At 42.5% G+C, this 18,248-nt stretch overlaps 1 protein-coding gene and 1 non-coding gene across 2 annotated transcripts in view; one reads left to right on the top strand and one right to left on the bottom strand.

Annotated features, from left to right (window-relative positions):
- The window catches only part of DLC1 (DLC1 Rho GTPase activating protein), a 744,850-nt gene that overhangs the window by 319,235 nt on the left and 407,367 nt on the right, over positions 1–18,248 (top strand).
- Positions 6,295–6,456, bottom strand: LOC115463822. Its single transcript, XR_003941105.1, has one exon. It is a non-coding gene; the product is annotated as a U1 spliceosomal RNA (small nuclear RNA).

Here is an 18,248-nt window from a genome sequence, read left to right as displayed (position 1 = left end):
GCCGGGAGTTAGAAGAATAGAAGTATTATATCATATCATAACAATGTCCTGTGTACCAGAAAATGCTGATTAGAACATTTTTCTCACTTACCTAGAATCTTCTACAGGATAACACGCACATCTAGCTTAGGGGCATAGAAAACACACCCAACATTCAGGAAGTGATATTAAAAACCACTTACACAGTTGACAGCAGGTGCCGACTGCATGTTTTTCTTTTTTTAATTTTGCAGGCTGTTGGATGGATAAATTTCATCATATAAGTTACTATGGGAGAAATTCTCTATAACTTGCCTAAGATTGGGTGCCAGGATGATGCGCACTAAGAATATATTCTATATTGGCAATTGCGTGTGCAATTGCTGTTATATAACAATAGTGCAATCTGCAGTTAGGCGCCTAACTTTAGGCGTTGGCAGTTACGGTAGCACAATTGCTTGTATAAATGCTCACACCTATAAGAAGACAGTTTGGCATATAACTGCTATATTCTATAATCTGTGCACATAAGTGCTGGGCAGGCCCCTGACCCACCCAGTCCCCTCCAGGGCCACACCCCACACTTTGGATTTGGCTTGCACAGTTTATAGAATACTGACAGTTAGTTAAGGATATAACTGCTAATTAAAGCCAATTAGCACCAATTAATATTAGGGCTGCACAACGCTGTGAATAATGCGTTAACCATTAATTGTGATTAAAAAATTAATCATGATTAATGATTAACCACCCTCCCTTTCTCCCTCCCCCACCCACACACTGAGTTTGGATTCTCTTCCCTCCCAGACTGCTGGCTGCTCTCCTCTCCTCTCCCCTCCTGGTTTATACCTTCTTATTTGCCCCTGCAGCAGCAATATATTGAAATGCTGCCATGGCCTGCACCCATCCTGTTGAAGCAACATCTTGTTTTTAGAAGGGGGCACCAGGTCAGAAGGAAAGGCCTGGTGCAGGCCAAGGTAACATTTTAATACCCTGCCCCTGCAGGGCGAAGACTTACTGTAAATAACAAGGTAAACCAGGAGGGGAGGGGAGAGCCACCGGAAATCTGGGAGAGATGGAGGGTGAGTGAGGGAGGGAGTGAGGGACAACATGGGAGGAAGGGAGGGAGTGAGGGATAGCATGGGAGGGGAGGGCAGTGGGACAGGAGGCACATATGAGAGAGGGAATGGGTGGAAGCACGGGGGCACATGGAGAGAGAGAGAGAGAATAGGTGAAGGCACATGGGGGACACGTGGAGAGAGAGAGAGAGAGAGAGAATGTGTGAAGGCTCAGGGGGGCACATGGAGGGAGAGAGAGAATGGGTGAAGGCACGGGGGAACAAGAGGAAAGAGAGAGAATGGGTGAAGGCATGGGGGAACATGGAGGAAGAGAGAGAGAGAGAGAAAGAATGGGTGTAGGAACAGGGGGAGCAAATGGAGGGATAGAAAGAGAATGGTGAAGGCACGTGGGGTACATGGAGGGAGAGAGAGAACGGGTGATGGCACAAGAGGACACATGGAGGGATAGAATGGGTGAAGGTCCCCTCCAAATCTACAGTACATGTTCAATGGCTGGTAAGGTAGCTGAAGCCCCACCAGCTGAAGAAATACGCTACCTGAGTCACCCCATTTCTCCTTGTATTGCCTCAGGAGTGAAGAAGTCAGCGGGGTGCCTCCAGCGACCAACTCTTGCACTTCCACAGCATGCTAAGTTTTGCATGAACTGAGCATGCTTGGAGACTGCCAGCAATGGTGGCTGGATGCACCTTGCTCCTGAGGCAGCACAGGGAGGAAGGGGGACGCTTTGGAAGTGGATTTCTTCTACTGGCTTCAGCATCCTCACCAACAAAGGTATGATATCTAATGTCGAGGGGGTAGGGAGAGGAAATGTGTGCCTCCCCAGTCCATCCCTATGCCGTCCATGAACAACTGGATATGCTCCGACTTTAATCGCGTAATTAATCGTGATTAAAAATTTTAATCGAAATGCAGCCCTAATTAATACCAATTATAGCTAATAATAGGTTATTAGTGCCAGTTAGCAGCTAATTATTATTATTGCTTATGTACCTAACATATTATTCTCTAACTTGTCTGTGAGCGCGCTACATATAACCATGAGCATGCAAGTATATAGGATTAGGCCATATGGCTATAATTTATCCATATAGTGATAGCAAAGGCCAGGGGAGAGTTATATGAATAGTGGCAAAATAGGCCACTATCCATACAATCCATACATTTATGTCTAGTCGCAAGTATAACTTTCTACAAATCATATGCAGTATAAGTTTAAATGTATGTTTATATGTATGTTCAGCCTCCTGTGAGTCTTTGGAGCGTCATGTGGTGGACGCAGAGAACAATGGAGAAAAGCTCAAGCACTAACACAAGAGCTCTTCTCCATGTTTCTTTTCATCCACCACATGACACCAGCTACTCAAAGCAGGTTTCTTCCTTCTCATAATAACATGTGTGCCCAATGCGTCCCAAAATAGAGTTACCACATGGCTACCACGTGGTCCTTGCAGTAATTTCATTTTTAGCGTATGTCCACTACATGCGCCCAAAAAATATTTTTTATTTTCTGTCACACATCAGCTACACGCGCCAAGTGGCATTTGGCACACATAGGTCATTACCGCCTGGTTACCACATGAGACTTTACGTCTAGGTCAATGGTTGGCAGTAAGGTCTCAGGCCCAAAATGAACGCGTGGCAATTTTGATTTTACCACACATCCATTTTTGTCAAAAAATTTAAAAAGGGCTTTTTAACTGGCATGCTGAAAAATGGATTGGCACACTCCCAAAACCCATGCCAACACTACTGCAAGCCATTTTTCAGCACACCTTAGTAAAAGGACCCCATAGTAGATGACGTCAGATAAAGACCTGTACAGTCCATCCAGTCTGCCCAACAAGATAAACTCAAAGACAAATCAAGATCAAGGATGAACTTATCTTGTTGGGCAGACTGGATGGACCGTACAGGTCTTTATCTGCCATCATCTACTATGTTACTATCAGAAGGAAGAAATCTGCTTTGAGTATCTGGTGTAATTTGCTGGATGCAGAAAACCATGAAGAAAAGCTCTCGTATTGGTGCTTCTGCTATCTAATGTTTCTTAGAGAGCCAGCAGCAAGGAGAAAATGAGTGAGCAGCCTAATTGCGGTTTACTCCAGGGAGATCAGGAGGTGGAAAGGAAAAAAGAGGTGCATTGTTAATTTAATTTCATTTAGAATGGATGTTTATATTCCACTTAACCTGTGAGTTCAAGGTGGATTACAATAACAGTTTGTACAAATCACAGTTAAACATTACTTAAAACACAGAAAATAAGCTTCTTACAATCATCTATCATCCATAAAACAGTTGAAAAGACAAAGGGAAGGGAAATTGAACTTGATATACTGCCTTTCTGTGGTATTTTGCAACTATTCAAAGTGGTTTACATATATACAGGTACTTATTTTGTACCTGGGGCAATGGAGGGTTAAGTGACTTGCCCACAATCACAAGGAGCTGCAGTGGGCATTGAACCCAGTTCCTCAGGATCAAAGTCTTCTGCATTAACCACTAGGCTACTCTTCCACTCCAGTTTTCACCTTTTACTAAGTTGTAGCAAGCACTAATGTGTGCTTACCGTAAGTTAAAATCCATTACTGTACTTGGCACACTCTAATCACACGCTAAAAAATAGAAAATATTTTTTAGCGCTGGGGGCTTGTTTGGGGGTGAAGAGTAGGTGTGTCCTCTACTAATTGGTTAACACAGCTCCATCACCATATTCTAACTGATTATTGTGTGGTTAGCATGGGATCCCTTACCACCTAGTAAATAGGTAGCGGTTAGGGATCCTGCGCTAATGGCCACATGCTAATTAAGAAATTAGCACATGGCCATTAATGGAGGAAATAGAAAATGTGGCCATTTTACTCCAACGCTAAGTGACCTGAGTGTGCTGAAAACCCAAGCGCTAGTAATAGCGCAGGCCACTTTTTAGCGCAGCTTAGTAAAAGGACCACAAAGGAATCCTAAAGAAGTCTGAACCCTAACACTTGGTTAGCGTCCAAGAAAAGACTTAAAATGTGTTGCGGTAATTGCCCTGTTTCTATGCACTAAGCGCATGTTAACTATGAGTAGTGGGTGTTCTCTCCTTAACTGACTGGCACATTCTGATTAGCATGCGCTAACCACTTAACACAGGGTTAATGTGGGAGTGCTTAGCACGTCTATGACACCTAAAATCTTATTTCTGTCCTAATCAGGGCATTCACTCCTGCTAGTTGTGGGTCAAGGTGAGACCTATCCTTCATCCTATCCCTTACCCCCCACCTATAATACTGTATGTTAGTCTTATCTGGATTTATTTATTTATGTACTGCCGTCCAATTATAAATTGAAAGATTCAAGCACTGGGAGTAACATGTACAGGACCAAGAAGAGTCCAGTCTAGTAAGGTCCACAGGGAACCCACACTCCACAGAAAGAAAAGGAGTTTATCCCAGAAGAGGGTGAAATTAAGGTCAAAACCCTGGTATGCTCTGAAGTTGCATCTGAATTTGTTACCACATGCACTACCTGATTTGTAAAAACATTTGTAGTGATCTCACAGCTAAAACATCTAATACTAATATAAATCAATGAAAGCTCAATTTAGAAATATCCTATTAAATACAATAGTGTTCATAAAAAGTTAAGAAATGCCATAATCAATGGATCAGTAGCACAGAACCTCAACAGAGTTATAATCATATCACTTAAGTACAAGTCCATAAACATAGTATATAATCAGAAAAATGTAAAATCACATCTTGGTTGAAACAAAAGACTTTTTCCTATATGGTCCATGTTTCTTCAATGTCTGCTTCAGGAAACCCGGTCCTTTTGACTGTTGGTTATGTGCTGACTTATGTGGTCTAGATGCATGTTGAAGATTATAACTCCAATTGTTTACAGGTTCCCTGAAGCAGCCATTGGCGAAACATGGACCATGTCAGGAACCTGTTTTGAAAAACATTTTTTGGATTTATTTAAGAGACTCTGCAAAGGAATGCAAACAAATTGTAGGAAACTCTGACATTAATCTTTTCATTTCTACTTTTAACAAGAGAACCTCAGATAGTCTTATTCTGAGATATCTTGGCAGGCTGTTTTCGCTCAGATTTAGGAAGGGGTGGTAATTGTTTGGTGTTCTTCCAGACGACAATGTAGTCAGTTTCGAAGAATAAGAAACAATTACTTGGGTACATTTTTTGTTCCAGCTTTTGTTTTCAGTTCAACGATTAAATGAAGCAGAAATCACCAGAGCCTTCTGTCAATTTATTCCTAAGACTTAAAGCCACCACGAGAAAACACTTTTAGATGTTGCGGAGATAGACATAAAGGAAACCTGAGCTTTTAATTACGTTCCACTGCAGCTCTTCATATGAGAGTGCCTTTTGCACAGTTCCCAAGTCATTCTTGTTCTTCATATGGCTCAGCCTTTACTGATATATTTATTATTCTAAAAGCTTTTATAAGCTAAACATTCACTACACAAACAATTTTAAGGCCTGAGAAAATCTCTGTGTTTAAAGTAAGCCTTCCCACCACTATTGACTGATGAAAAGCAAGAGGATGACAAGGACTATTTGAGACTGAAGTGTCTTTTGTATAAATTAAATTTTGATGTTAACCCTCGAAAGTGTATATCCTTTTGGGAAGAGGCATGTGCAGTTGGATTCTCTGAGGGTAAAATTAAATGTTTCCTTGTACTGTGTGAAAACAATAAAACTTTACTGCTTTTAAGCTCTGTTAATTTATTTTTTAGAACTAAATTTTGTCCCATGGGTAAACACGCTTAATAATACAAGATGTTTCAGTTAATTTCTATTGTGAGAATCACTGCCAAATTTAAGAGAAAAATTCATTCAGAGTAAATATTTGCCAGAATGAAACTTTTCTGTGTTGACAGAAAGGAGATGAGGTCTCATTTTGATTATCTGGGTTTTATTCATGTCTCAGTCTTGAGTTGTCTATATAATACGCTTCTAATTTATTATTTATTTATTGTGATTTATTAACCACCTTTATGAAGAGATTCACTCAAGGCAGTATACAGTAGGTACAGTTTAACAAAAAAATTACAATTATGTTAACAACATAACAATAGAAATATGACCAAGAATAAACATAAATACCATAAATGAAGTAAACTTGAAACCTGCAAATTGAAACCTAATAATAGAACTACCAGAAGCAGTATCAAAAATATACACATTTATCATCACTGGAATTCAAATATCAGAGCTATAATACAATGCTAGCATAATACTAATGATACACCTAATAAGCATAGCAACAACTATTGCAGTCAACTTTCCCACATGTGGGAAATCGCAGGGGTCAACACAGCCTAAGTGCAATGGCCGAGCCTCACCCTATAAGTGCCACCTTCTGGATCACGGACCAATCTCCCCTGCCAGGTAATAACAACAACTATTGATGCCACTCTATCAACAATTAGCTGCCTCACTGAAGATTGAACACAGTTCAGGGCAACTATCCAGAGGGTCTCCGTGAGTTGACACTGATTCGAAGACACAACAACAAATTGCATTTCATCCCAATTACATAGCCTTCCCTGTCTGCTGAGAACAAAAAAAAAAACCTGTTCCATTTAAAATCAAATGCAATCCTATGTACAATGTATTGTTTCATGTGACTGACCCAGGACCTCAGCAAGTTTCCTGCTTCAGCTTCCATCAGTTTCTTCCTTGTTGATTTAGAAGCACTATGAGATAACCACCATGCTATAGCTCCAGTTCAACTGGCCAGCACAAACAACTCTTCTTGACCCTGACACATCAAGGCAACCACAAGCCTCACATGGTCCACTGACTGGCTTCCTTTCAAGACTACTTAGAATGAGGACCGAGGGCTGGTATAAATACATATGGCTTCATTATAGTTGTGATTTCTGCAGCTTTTGTGGGGCAATTATACAAAGAATGGAAAGCACCTGCTTGATCTCTGAACCCTGGTGACCTGTTACAACATTATCCTCGCAGAGTGTAATCTTATAAGGAAGCTCTCTGAAAGCACTTGTTTGAAACCAATTCTATAGAGAAATGGTAGGCACCTATTTTTTCCTTATCGAATACCAGCATAAGCGACCAAAAATATATTTATTTGTTACATTTGTATCCCACATTTTCCCACCTATTTGCAGGCTCAATGTGGCTTACATAGTACCGGAGAGATGTTTGCCGATTCCGATAAGAACAAATACAAAGTGTTGTTGGGTAAGATAGGTTGGAGTGGAACAGATACAGTTAGGGCATCGTTGAGTGGAAGAGTTATGTTATATCTATAGTTAAGGTGTGAGCTGATGTAAGAGGGGAAGTTATCAACATGGGCTACCATTAAAGCATGTTATTTTATAGTTAAATTCAGTTATTAATAACTAGATCTCATTGCATAAAATGGGAACTGTGCTAAAATAGCATGAGTTAGTGTTAAAATAACACATCTTAATGCGTTCTATTAAATAAATTCGAAGTTGGATAGCTGCTAATAGATTTCAAGTAAGGGTCCTGTTTATTAAGGTGTGCTAGCGGTTTTAGCATATGCTAAAAATTAGCATGCGCTAATGCTAGAGACACTCATAGGAATATATGGATGTCTCTAGCGTTAGCGCATGCTAAAAACGCTAGCGCAGCTACAGCGCGGCTTAGAAAACAAGGCCCTCAATGTTGCAAAAACTCAAGTGCTATTTTTAGCCCAAACTAATTCTGACTAATAAAACCCATTAGAAAACGTCGATAATAAGGGCATAGAGCCTCAGAAACCATACAGACAGTAAGCAACGCTAAGGACAATTTTTTGGCACATGAAGAGGAATCCAAAAAACAGACTCTTACCTTGTTGATAGTCAAATTGCTAGCTCAGAGTTCTTAAAAGGATAAACAAACACACGCCGTGTCCTGCAGACATTTTAAAATGTTATGCAAATGCCAGAAGTGATGTCATAATGATGTAAGGATCGAGACTCACGTATGTGCCTTTGGAAACATTGAACTGTCAGTCAGTAAAAACTACGGAGTGGAATAAACAGACTGCACTTTACAGGAAATAGTTGATTAAGGAACACATAAGTTAAAAGCTATATTGCAGCAATAAAAATATCTTCTTTTGCCCAGTGTCAAGAATACATGGAGGGGCATAATGGAACAGAAACGCCTATCTCCATGGGCGTTTATCTCCGAGAACGGGTCCGTGAAGGGGCGGGGCGGATCGTATTTTTTAAAAGAAAAAGACGCCCATGTTTTATTCGTCAAGGTGTGAGCTGGGCGTTTTTGCTTTTCAGCGATAATGGAATATGAAATCGCCCAGCTCAAAAACGAATAAATCCAAGGCATTTGTTCGTGGGAGGGGCCAGGATTCATAGTGCACTGGTCCCCCTCACATGCCAGGACACCAACCGGGCACCCTAGGGGGCACTTTTACAAAAACCAAATAAAAGGTAAAAGAGCTCCCAGGTGCATAGCACCCTTCCCTTGGGTGTTGAGCCCCCCAAATCCCCCTCAAAACCCACTGCCCACAAGTCTACATCATTACTATAGCCCTAAGAGGTGAAGGGGGGCACCTACATGTGGGTACAGTGGGTTTGGGGGGGTTGGACGACTAGTAGCATTAAGCAGCACAATTGTAACAGGTAGGGGGGGGGATGGGCCTGGGTCCACCTGCCTGACGTCCACTGCACCCCCTAACAACTGCTCCAGGGACCTGCATACTGCTGCTTGGGAGGAGGGTATGACATTTGAGGGTGAAAGTAAAAAGTTGTGAAACATCATTTGTTGTGGTGGGAGGGGGTTAGTGACCACTGGGGGAGTCAGGGGAGGTCATCCCCGACTCCCTCTGGGGGTCATCTGGTCATTTAGGGCACTTTTGGGGGCCTTATTCGTCAAAAAACAGGGTCCAGGAAAAGTGTCCTAAATTCTAGCTCAAAACTGTTCCATTATCGGCGAAGGGCGCCCATCTCTGTTCGCCCGATAACCACGCCCCAGTTCCGCCTTCGACACGCCTTCGATACGCCCCCGTCAACTTTGTCCGCATCCGCGACGGAGTGCAGTTGAAAGCGTCCAAAGTTCGGCTTTCGATTATACCGCTTTATTTGTTTTTGTGAGAACGCCCATCTCCCGATTTAGGTCGGAACTTGGGCGTTATTCTCGTTCGATTATAAGCTGGATAATGACACAATGCTAAAAAAATATAGTGTAAAATAAGTTGTTAAATAAATACAAAAGATGTCTATATTTCTTAGATAAAAATGCATTTCAAAGTAGCATAAATACATACAGGGCCCTGTTTACTAAACAGCATTATAGGTGTGTTAATGTTTTTAATGCGCGTTAACCATGTACGTGCCTACAATATCCCTGTAGGCACCTATATGGTTAGCGCTCGTGCTAAGTGTAGGTCTGCTAAAAACACTAATGCACTTTAGTAAAGAGGGCCCACAGATTATCATCAATCCGTACAGAATAATCTATTTATCCATAAGTAATCAAAGCAACCATAATGGTTTGATAACTATTGAATACAAAAAGTGTATAAAACCTTGCAGAAAAGTTATCATCAGATCTAATTCTGCATTAAGACTGTGAGGAGTGACAGTTTTCAAATTAAAAATAAAGCTTTTCTTGTAAAAAAAAAAAAAGTTTCCAGATCTCCCCTCTCCATCTTGGCTTAATAAGTTTATTATCAAAGAACTTAGGGACCCTTTTATAAAGGTGTGCCATAAGCTGGCCTGTGGCAGTGTGGGTGTATGTTTTTGGCATGCGTTGGACCCTTATTGTATCACGTCTGGTAAAAAGGGATTATTTTAATGGGCCAGAAAATGGATGTGCGGCAAAATGAAAACCAGCGCATGCCTGAGACCTTACCATCACCCATTGACTTAGCGATAAAGTCTCACGCACTACCCAGGCGGTAAGCATGCAGCACGTGCCAACTGCCATTTACCACTGGGTAGGCGCCCTGTGGTAGAAAATAGAAAATATTTTCTACTGCATTTTTTTGGCGCATGCCAAATTTGGAATTACCGCCTGGAGCACACGGTAGCTGGGTGGTATTGCTGATTTGGCACACACTGGAAGCACGTAGGCCCTTATGCGCCTTTATAAAAGGGTCCCTAAATGTCATCTCTACTGTGGTTAAGGTCATGCTAGTGACCAATGGGGCCAACTGGATAACTCTACGAATGCAGCTTCTATGTTCAATAATTCTTTTTTTACTGAATGTTTAGTTTAGTTTTCCTACATAAAAAAAGTCTACAAGGGCATATGATGATATATACCACATAAGGGAAAGGGAAATGGGACTTGATATACCACCTTTCTGAGGTTTTTTGCAACTACATTCAAAGCAGTTTACATATATTCAGGTACTTATTTTGTACCAGGGGCAATGGAGTGTTAAATGGCTTGCCCAGAGTCACAGGGAGCTGCAGTGGGAATTGAACTCAGTTCCTGAGGATCAAAGTCCACTACACTAACCACTAGGCTACTCCTCCACTCCAATCTGTAGAATGTTTCAACTCATATGTTCTACCAGTAGTCAGATGTACAAATCTATCTATTGTGAGAACACGTCTGCTTACTGAGCACTTCCAAATAGTATGACCTACCAAGGAGAAATTACTCATTTCAATTTCTGGTAGGGTGGACAAGTTTCTCTATTAGATTTCTACTTCTTGAATGTTCTATCACTGGTTTTATTTTATTTTATTTATTTATTTATTTATTTAGTAGGATTTATTTACCGCCTTTTTGAAGGAGTGGCCTAGTGGTTAGGGTGGTGAACTTTGGTCCTGGGGAACTGAGGAACTGAGTTTGATTCCTAGCACAGGCAGCTCCTTGTGACTCTGGGGAAGTCACTTAACCCTCCATTGCCCCATGTAAGCCACATTGAGCCTGCCATGAGTGGGAAAGTGCGGGGTACAAATGTAACAAAAAAAAATTCACTCAATGTGGTGTACAGTAAGAATAGATCAAACATGAGCAATAGGCAATTACAGCAGTAAAGATATTCAACTAACAATACAAAGTCTGGCATGGTATACTACTTGCAATGTCAACACAAAATACATAATGGAACATTATAATTGATAGTGAAGGGTAAGGCAAAGTTCTAATATATAGATGGGTAAGAAAGTAAGGTGATTAATTTGAAAAAAGTTGCACATGAGGTCAGAGTGATGGTTAAATATTATCTCAGCTAGGGTAGGAGTGGATAAACATGCCCTGCTGCAGTATGTGCAGCCTGAATTACTCCTTGTGTATGTGAGTGAGACTAACAAGTGAGTTACTTCTTCCATTAAAGGCCTAGTTGAAGAGCCTAACAGGCTTATTTTCAAAAGAGAAGGGCATCCATCTTTCGACATAAATCGGGAGATGGGCGTCCTTCTGCCAGGGTCACCCAAATCGGCATAATTGAAAGCCGTTTTTGAGCATCCTCAACTGTTTTCCGTCGCGGGGATGACCAAAGTTCACGGGGCCGTTTCAGAAGTGTAGCGAAGGCGGGACTGGGGCATGCCTAACAGATGGGAGTCCTCGACCGATAATGGAAAAAAGAAGGGCGTCCCTGATGAGCACTTGGGCGACTTTACTTGGTCCATTGTTTCTTATGACCAAGCCTCAAAAAGGTGCCCGAACTGACCCGATGACCACTGTAGGGAATCGGGGTTGACCTCCCCTTACTCCCCCAGTGGTCACCAACCCCCTCCCACCCTAAAAAAAATTTTTTGCCAGCCTCTATACCCAGTTCCATGACAGCAGTATGCAGGTCCCTGGAGCAGTTTTAGTGGGTGCAGTGCAGTGCACTTCAGGCAGGCGAACCCAGGCCCATCCCCCCCTACCTTACACTTGTGCTGGTAAATGTGAGCCCTTCAAAACCCACCACAAACCCACTGTACCCACATCTAGGTGCCCCCTTCACCCCTTAGGGTTATGGTAGTGGTGTACAGTAGTGGGGAGTGGATTTTGGGGGGGGGTTGGGAGGCTCAGCACACAAGGTAAGGGAGCTATGCACCTGGGAGCATTTTCTGAAGTCCACTGCAGAGCCCCCTAGGGTGCCCGGTTGGTGTCCTGGCATGTGAGGGGGACCAGTGCACTACGAATGCTGGCTCCTCCCATGACCAAAGGGCTTGCATTTGGTCATTTCTGAGATGGGCGTCCTCGGTTTCCTTATCGCCGAAAATCAGGGATGACCATCTCTAAGGACGACCATCTCTAAGGTCGACCTAAATTTCGTGATTTGAGCGTCCCCGACCATATTATCGAAACAAAAGATGGACTCCCATCTTGTTTCGATAATACGGGTTTTCCTGACCCTTCATCGGGACGTCCTTCGAGGACGTCCTCAGGAAAACTTGGGCGCCCCTTTTGATTATGCCTCTCTTTATGTCCTTAAAACAGGAATGTATTTCTAATATGTGTCAATTCCTTAAATTGATGTTGTGAAACTCTTTGGAATATTGAGAAAACTGGAGTGTGTAGACAATATCTGGTTTGCAACAGTCATCCTTCTTTGTTAGCAGGGTTTTCCTCTCTTGATTCCTGGCTTTAATAAGGCCTCTGTTAATACATTCTTTAGGGTAACCTCTTCCTCTGAAATGACTTGCCATAGCCTGAGCTTGTATCTCGAAGTCTTTAAAATGTATGCATCATCCAGTTGTTACCTTTCTTTGTCACCTTTACTGTGTTGGACACATCTTTGTGATTACGAGGGCTATTGTTCTTCTGTCTTTTGCTCTGTCCTGCTATCTAAAGACAAATATAAATAGAGCACCTCATACAGCCTAGCACACTATTTGTGACAGCAAAAGTGAAAGCAACTGCTGAAAGAAATTTATTATTATTTATTTATTTATTTATTTATTTATTGCATTTGTATCCCACCTATTTGCAGGCTCAATGCAGGGTGACAGTTACATTTAATATTGTGCAGAGGTTAAATAAGGGTAGAAAGAGGAAGTAAAGGATTGATTAAGGTAGTTATATTAGGTGAGCTATCTTGACTGAGTGGGTTGTCGGGTGAATTGGTGTGGCTATTAGTTCTCATTGCTGAAGAGATACGTCTTCAGAGATTTGCGAAAGATATTTGTTTTGTCAATATTTCTCAGGTCTGTAGGCAGTGCTTTCCACAATTGCGTGCTCAGGTACGAGAATGTGGTAGCATGCTTCTGCTTGTACTTTAGTCCTTTACAGCTGGGGAAGTGCAGGTCAAGAAATTTGCGGGATGATCTTGTGGCGTTTCTTGGAGGTAAGTCTACGAGGTTTAGCATGTAGGTTGGGGCGTCTGCGTGAATGATTTTGTGAACAATCGTGCAGATCTTGAACGTAATGCGTTCCCTAAGTGGGAGCCAGAGGAGCCTCTCCCCCTGTTTTCTATTTCTGTTGATGGATCTCTCATTCTCCCTGTGTCCTCAGCTCGAAACCTTGGGGTCATCTTTGACTCTTCTCTCTCCTTCTCTGCTCATATCCAGCAGATCGCCAAGACCTGTCGTTTCTTTCTTTACAACATCCGTAAAACCCGCCCCTTTCTTTCCGAGCACTCTACCAAAACCCTCACCCACACCCTTGTCACCTCTCGTTTAGACTACTGCAATCTGCTTCTTGCTGGCCTCCCACTTAGTCACCTCTCCCCTCTCCAATCGGTTCAAAACTCTGCTGCCCATCTCGTCTTCCACCAGGGTCGCTTTACTCATACTACCCCTCTCCTCAAGTCGCTTCACTGGCTCCCTATCCGATTTCGTATCCTGTTCAAACTTCTTCTACTAACCTATAAATGTACTCACTCTGCTACTCCCCAGTATCTCTCCACACTCGTCCTTCCCTACACCCCTTCCCGTGCACTCCGCTTCATGGATAAATCCTTCTTATCTGTTCCCTTCTCCACTACTGCCAACTCCAGACTTCGCGCCTTCTGTCTCGCTGCACCCTAAGCCTGGAATAAACTTCCTGAGCCTCTACATCTTGCCCCATCCTTGGCCACCTTTAAATCTAGACTGAAAGCCCACCTCTTTAACATTGCTTTTGACTTGTAACCACTCGCCTCCACCTACCCTCCTCTCCTCCTTCCTGTATACATTAATTGATTTGATTTGCTTACTTTATTTTTTGTCTATTAGATTGTAAACTCTTTGAGCAGGGACTGTCTTTCTTCTATGTTTGTGCAGCGCTGCGTACGCCTTGTAGCGCTATAGAAATGCTAAATAGTAGTAGTAGTAGCAATCTAGTGCTGAAAGAAACATTGAAAAATTAAGCTCCATCTGTATTGTCTTCTGCTCTTAAGCTTTATAAACCAGTACAAAATGTATTCATAATAATTAGCCTTCTCGGCTTCCACTCTTCAACATTTCAGGTGGTCGACCCTAAGTTGTTGAATAGATAGCCTTTGGAAAACAGCTGAAGACATATTTGTTTCAAAAGGCTTTTTTGTGATGTTATATGCATTATGTGCACTTTATGGTATTTGTGATAACTGGATAAGGGTCTTTTATTATTTATGATTGATAATGATGTTATTTTACTAATAATATTTTAAATATATATATATATATATATATATATATATATATATATATATATATATATATATACATTAATAACTGTACTATCCTGCTTATTTTCAAAGGAGATCGCCGGCATCTTCTAACACAAATCGGGAGACGGCTGGCGATCTCCTGAACCCGGCCAAATCGGTATAATCAAAAGCCGATTTTGGCCGACGCCAACTGCTTTCCGTCGCGGAGCCGGCCAAACTTCAAGGGGGCATGTCGGTGGGGTAGCGAAGGCGGGATGGGGCGGGATAGGGGCGTGGTTAAGAGATGGCCAGCTTTGGCCAATAATGGGAAAAAAAGGCTGGCTCTGACGAGCACGTCACCGGCTTCACTTGGTCCATTTATTTTTAGGACCAAGCCTCCAAAAAGTGCTCCAAATGACCAGAGGACCACCGGAGGGAATCGGGGATCACCTCCCCTTACTCCCCCAGTGGTCACCAACCCCCTCCCACCCAAAAAAATAAATAAAAATCATTTTTTTGCCAGCCTCTATGCCAGCCTGAAATGTCATACCCAGCTCCATGACAGCAGTATGCAGGTCCCTGGAGCAGTTTTTAGTGGGTGCAGTGCACTTCAGGCAGGTGGACCCAGGCCCACCCCCCCACCCCCACACCTGTTACACTTGTGGTGGTAAATGGGAGCCCTCCAAAACCCACCAGAAACCCACTATACCCACATGTAGGTGCCCCCCTTCAACCCTTAGGGCTATGGTAGTGTTGTACAGTTGTGGGTAGTGGGATTTGGGGGGGTTGGGGGGATTTGGGGGGCTCAGCACCCAAGGTAAGGGAGGTATGCATCTGGGAGCAATTTTTGAAGTCCACTGCAGTGCCCCTAGGGTGCCCGGTTGGTGTCCTGGCATGTGAGGGGGACCAGTGCACTACAAATGCTGGCCCCTCCCATGACCAAATGTCTTGGATTTGGCCAGGTTTGAGATGGTCGGCCTCTGTTTCCATTATCGGCGAAAACCGATGCCGGCCATCTCTGACATTTGGCCAGCCCAACCGTATTATCGAAATGAAAGATGGCCGGCCATCTTTTTCGATAATACGGTTCAGGACCGCTGTTTGCGGCGCCAGCCATATAGATGGCCGCCCACGTAGATGGCCAGCGCCGTTCAATTATGCCCCTCCATGTGGCTCATTTTCAAAACAGAAAAATCGTTTACTAAAGATTAGCTCGAGTTATCTGCACATAGGAATAAAATGGGCCCTGCTGCAGATAACTCGAGCTAATCTTTATTAAAAGACCCCCTAAGTAATAAAAGCGCCCAAATATCTATTGAACCCATATATAGGTGACACCTACAGGCATAAGGGTTATTGTAGTGGTGTAATACAATACAAGGGGGGTTATGATGTGATGTGTACCTGGTATCTTCTATGTGAAGTTCACTGCAGTGCCCCCTAAGCTGCCCCACTGCTCTACTAAGATATCTGTGTGGCCAGTCTAATAAGTCTGCTGTCCCCCAAACATCCCAGTGGCTTGTTTTTGTATGTTTTTCCCTTGGGTATTTTTACTTTGAAAAGAAAGATGCACTGAGCATAAAAAACATCTAAAATAGGGTGCTTTTTGAATCAAACAGAGAGACATTTTTCTGGTTCAAAAAGGACCGCATTTGACTTTGGATTTTTGGACATTTTTTGGAAAACATCCAAAATCGGATTTGGACATCATAACAAAAATGCCCCTCCATGCCTCTAAATGTTTGCGCCTAAATTGTGAAAGATCATGTGTAGATTCTAAGATTTTATAATCTACCTGTTTAATTATGCACCCCACCCATTCTCCATCCAAATTCCACCCATGTGAACATCCACCTGAAAAGTACAGGCCATTGCACTTAGGCATAGACTTGGTGTTATAACTTCTTTTTTTTTTTAAATTCTAATAATTATTTTTAATTAACAATTTATTATTTACAAATAATTATTAGAACAAAAAAATAAAAAAAGTAATGACACAGTGAAACCCATGAAGAATGCGGTGAATCACTGGGTTGTGATCCCACACGTGAAACTGAAGTTTCTGAAGAAAATCTATGAGTTGTGTAATTTTGAAAAAAAATGTTCTAGCGTTGGGATGCTGATTGTTGTAATATTATCCATTTGTGCTTAACCTAATCCTTCTGTTATACTAAATGTATACTTTCTCATGTATTCTCACTATTCATGATGTATTGTAAGCCACAATGAGCCTGCAAAGAGGTGAGATAATGTGGGATACAAATGCAACAAATAATAATAATAATTACTGTAAATGGTACTACATAATATATTATTATCAAGTTCAAACTGGAGTTCCTATCAGATATTTTGCACAGTAGCACACGTTCAAACTATCTAAATGGAATCTTGGAACTCTAAAATTCCAGCTTGGAATTTCCGTCCATTCAGTCTGCATTAAATTATAAATCAATCAGTCAATACCAACTAAGCCATAAAAGATACAAAATTATATCACATCAAGACAAAAGCTGCCTTAAAGTTATTTCTGTTAGATAACTGTGGCAGTAAATCAGAAATGTGTTTTAGACCTTTAATTCCCCTGTTTACTAAGCCGCGCTAGTGACTGGTGGTGTGCTAACGCCAAAACAGCAGCTTAGTAAATAGGGGTAAGTCTGAAACGCTGGAAGTGGTTACAAGTGCAATGGAGGATTCTGTATAATTTGCTGACTATGGTTCATCAAGCCATTTACCAAGGTTCAGTTTTTTTACTTGAAAGCTGTGATACAGTGGCATACTCCATCACAATCTTTGTGCTCAGAGCATCAGCATATGCTGGTGACTCCTGCATTACACCATTTTTGCCTGGAACGCACAAGGATGGGTACTTTTTCCATCTGTGACCCTATTGAATGGAGTCTACCATTGCGGCTCAAATGTGAGTCCTGCATGCCAGCATTTCGGAAGCACCTAAGAGATTTTTTGTTTAAGGCTTTTCATTGTCCTGCTTAAGTGATGTATTTTTGATACATCTTGGGTTTTGCTGATTTTGTATTTTTGTTTATTGTATACTAGTGGAACCAAGCCCGTTTCATCAAAAATGAAATGGGCCCTAGGAAGGCTGTTGTCTAAGCAATTTTTCCTCTCTCCCCTGCCCTCCCCGCCATGTCCAGTGATTCTCCTCTGCCCTGCCCTGCCCTCCCATCCGTGTCCTGTGATTCTCCCCTCGCCTCCCATCCCCTCCATGTCCAGTGATTTTCCTCTTCCCTGCCCTCCCATCCATATCCCATGATTCTCTCCTCTTCTCCCATCCCATCCATCAATTCTCCTCTGCCCTGCCCTCCCATCCGTGTCCCGCGATTCTCCTCTGCCCTACCCTCCCATCCGTGTCCCGCGATTCTCTCCTCTTCTCTCCTCCCATCCCATCCATGTCCATCAATTCTCCTCTGCCCTGCCCTCCCCTCACCTCGATGTCACGCAATTCTGTCCTCCCCTCCAGCGTTCCATTGCCTTCACTTGCCTGCGTTCGTAACATCCTGACGTCAGCTCCCCTCCAGCGTTCCCTTCCCTCTCACTGTTCCGCCCTCTGATGTCATTTCATCTTACACAAGGGCGGGACAGTGAGAGGGAAGGGAACGCTGGAGGCTTGCTGACGTCAGGATGTTACGAACCCAGACAGCCAGCCAGCCATAAAACGTTGACGGTACAAATTATTAT

This window comes from Microcaecilia unicolor, chromosome 2 (genome assembly GCF_901765095.1).
Source record: "Microcaecilia unicolor chromosome 2, aMicUni1.1, whole genome shotgun sequence".
NCBI lineage: Eukaryota > Metazoa > Chordata > Amphibia > Gymnophiona > Siphonopidae > Microcaecilia > Microcaecilia unicolor.
This window is presented reverse-complemented; position numbering and strand designations above follow the sequence as displayed.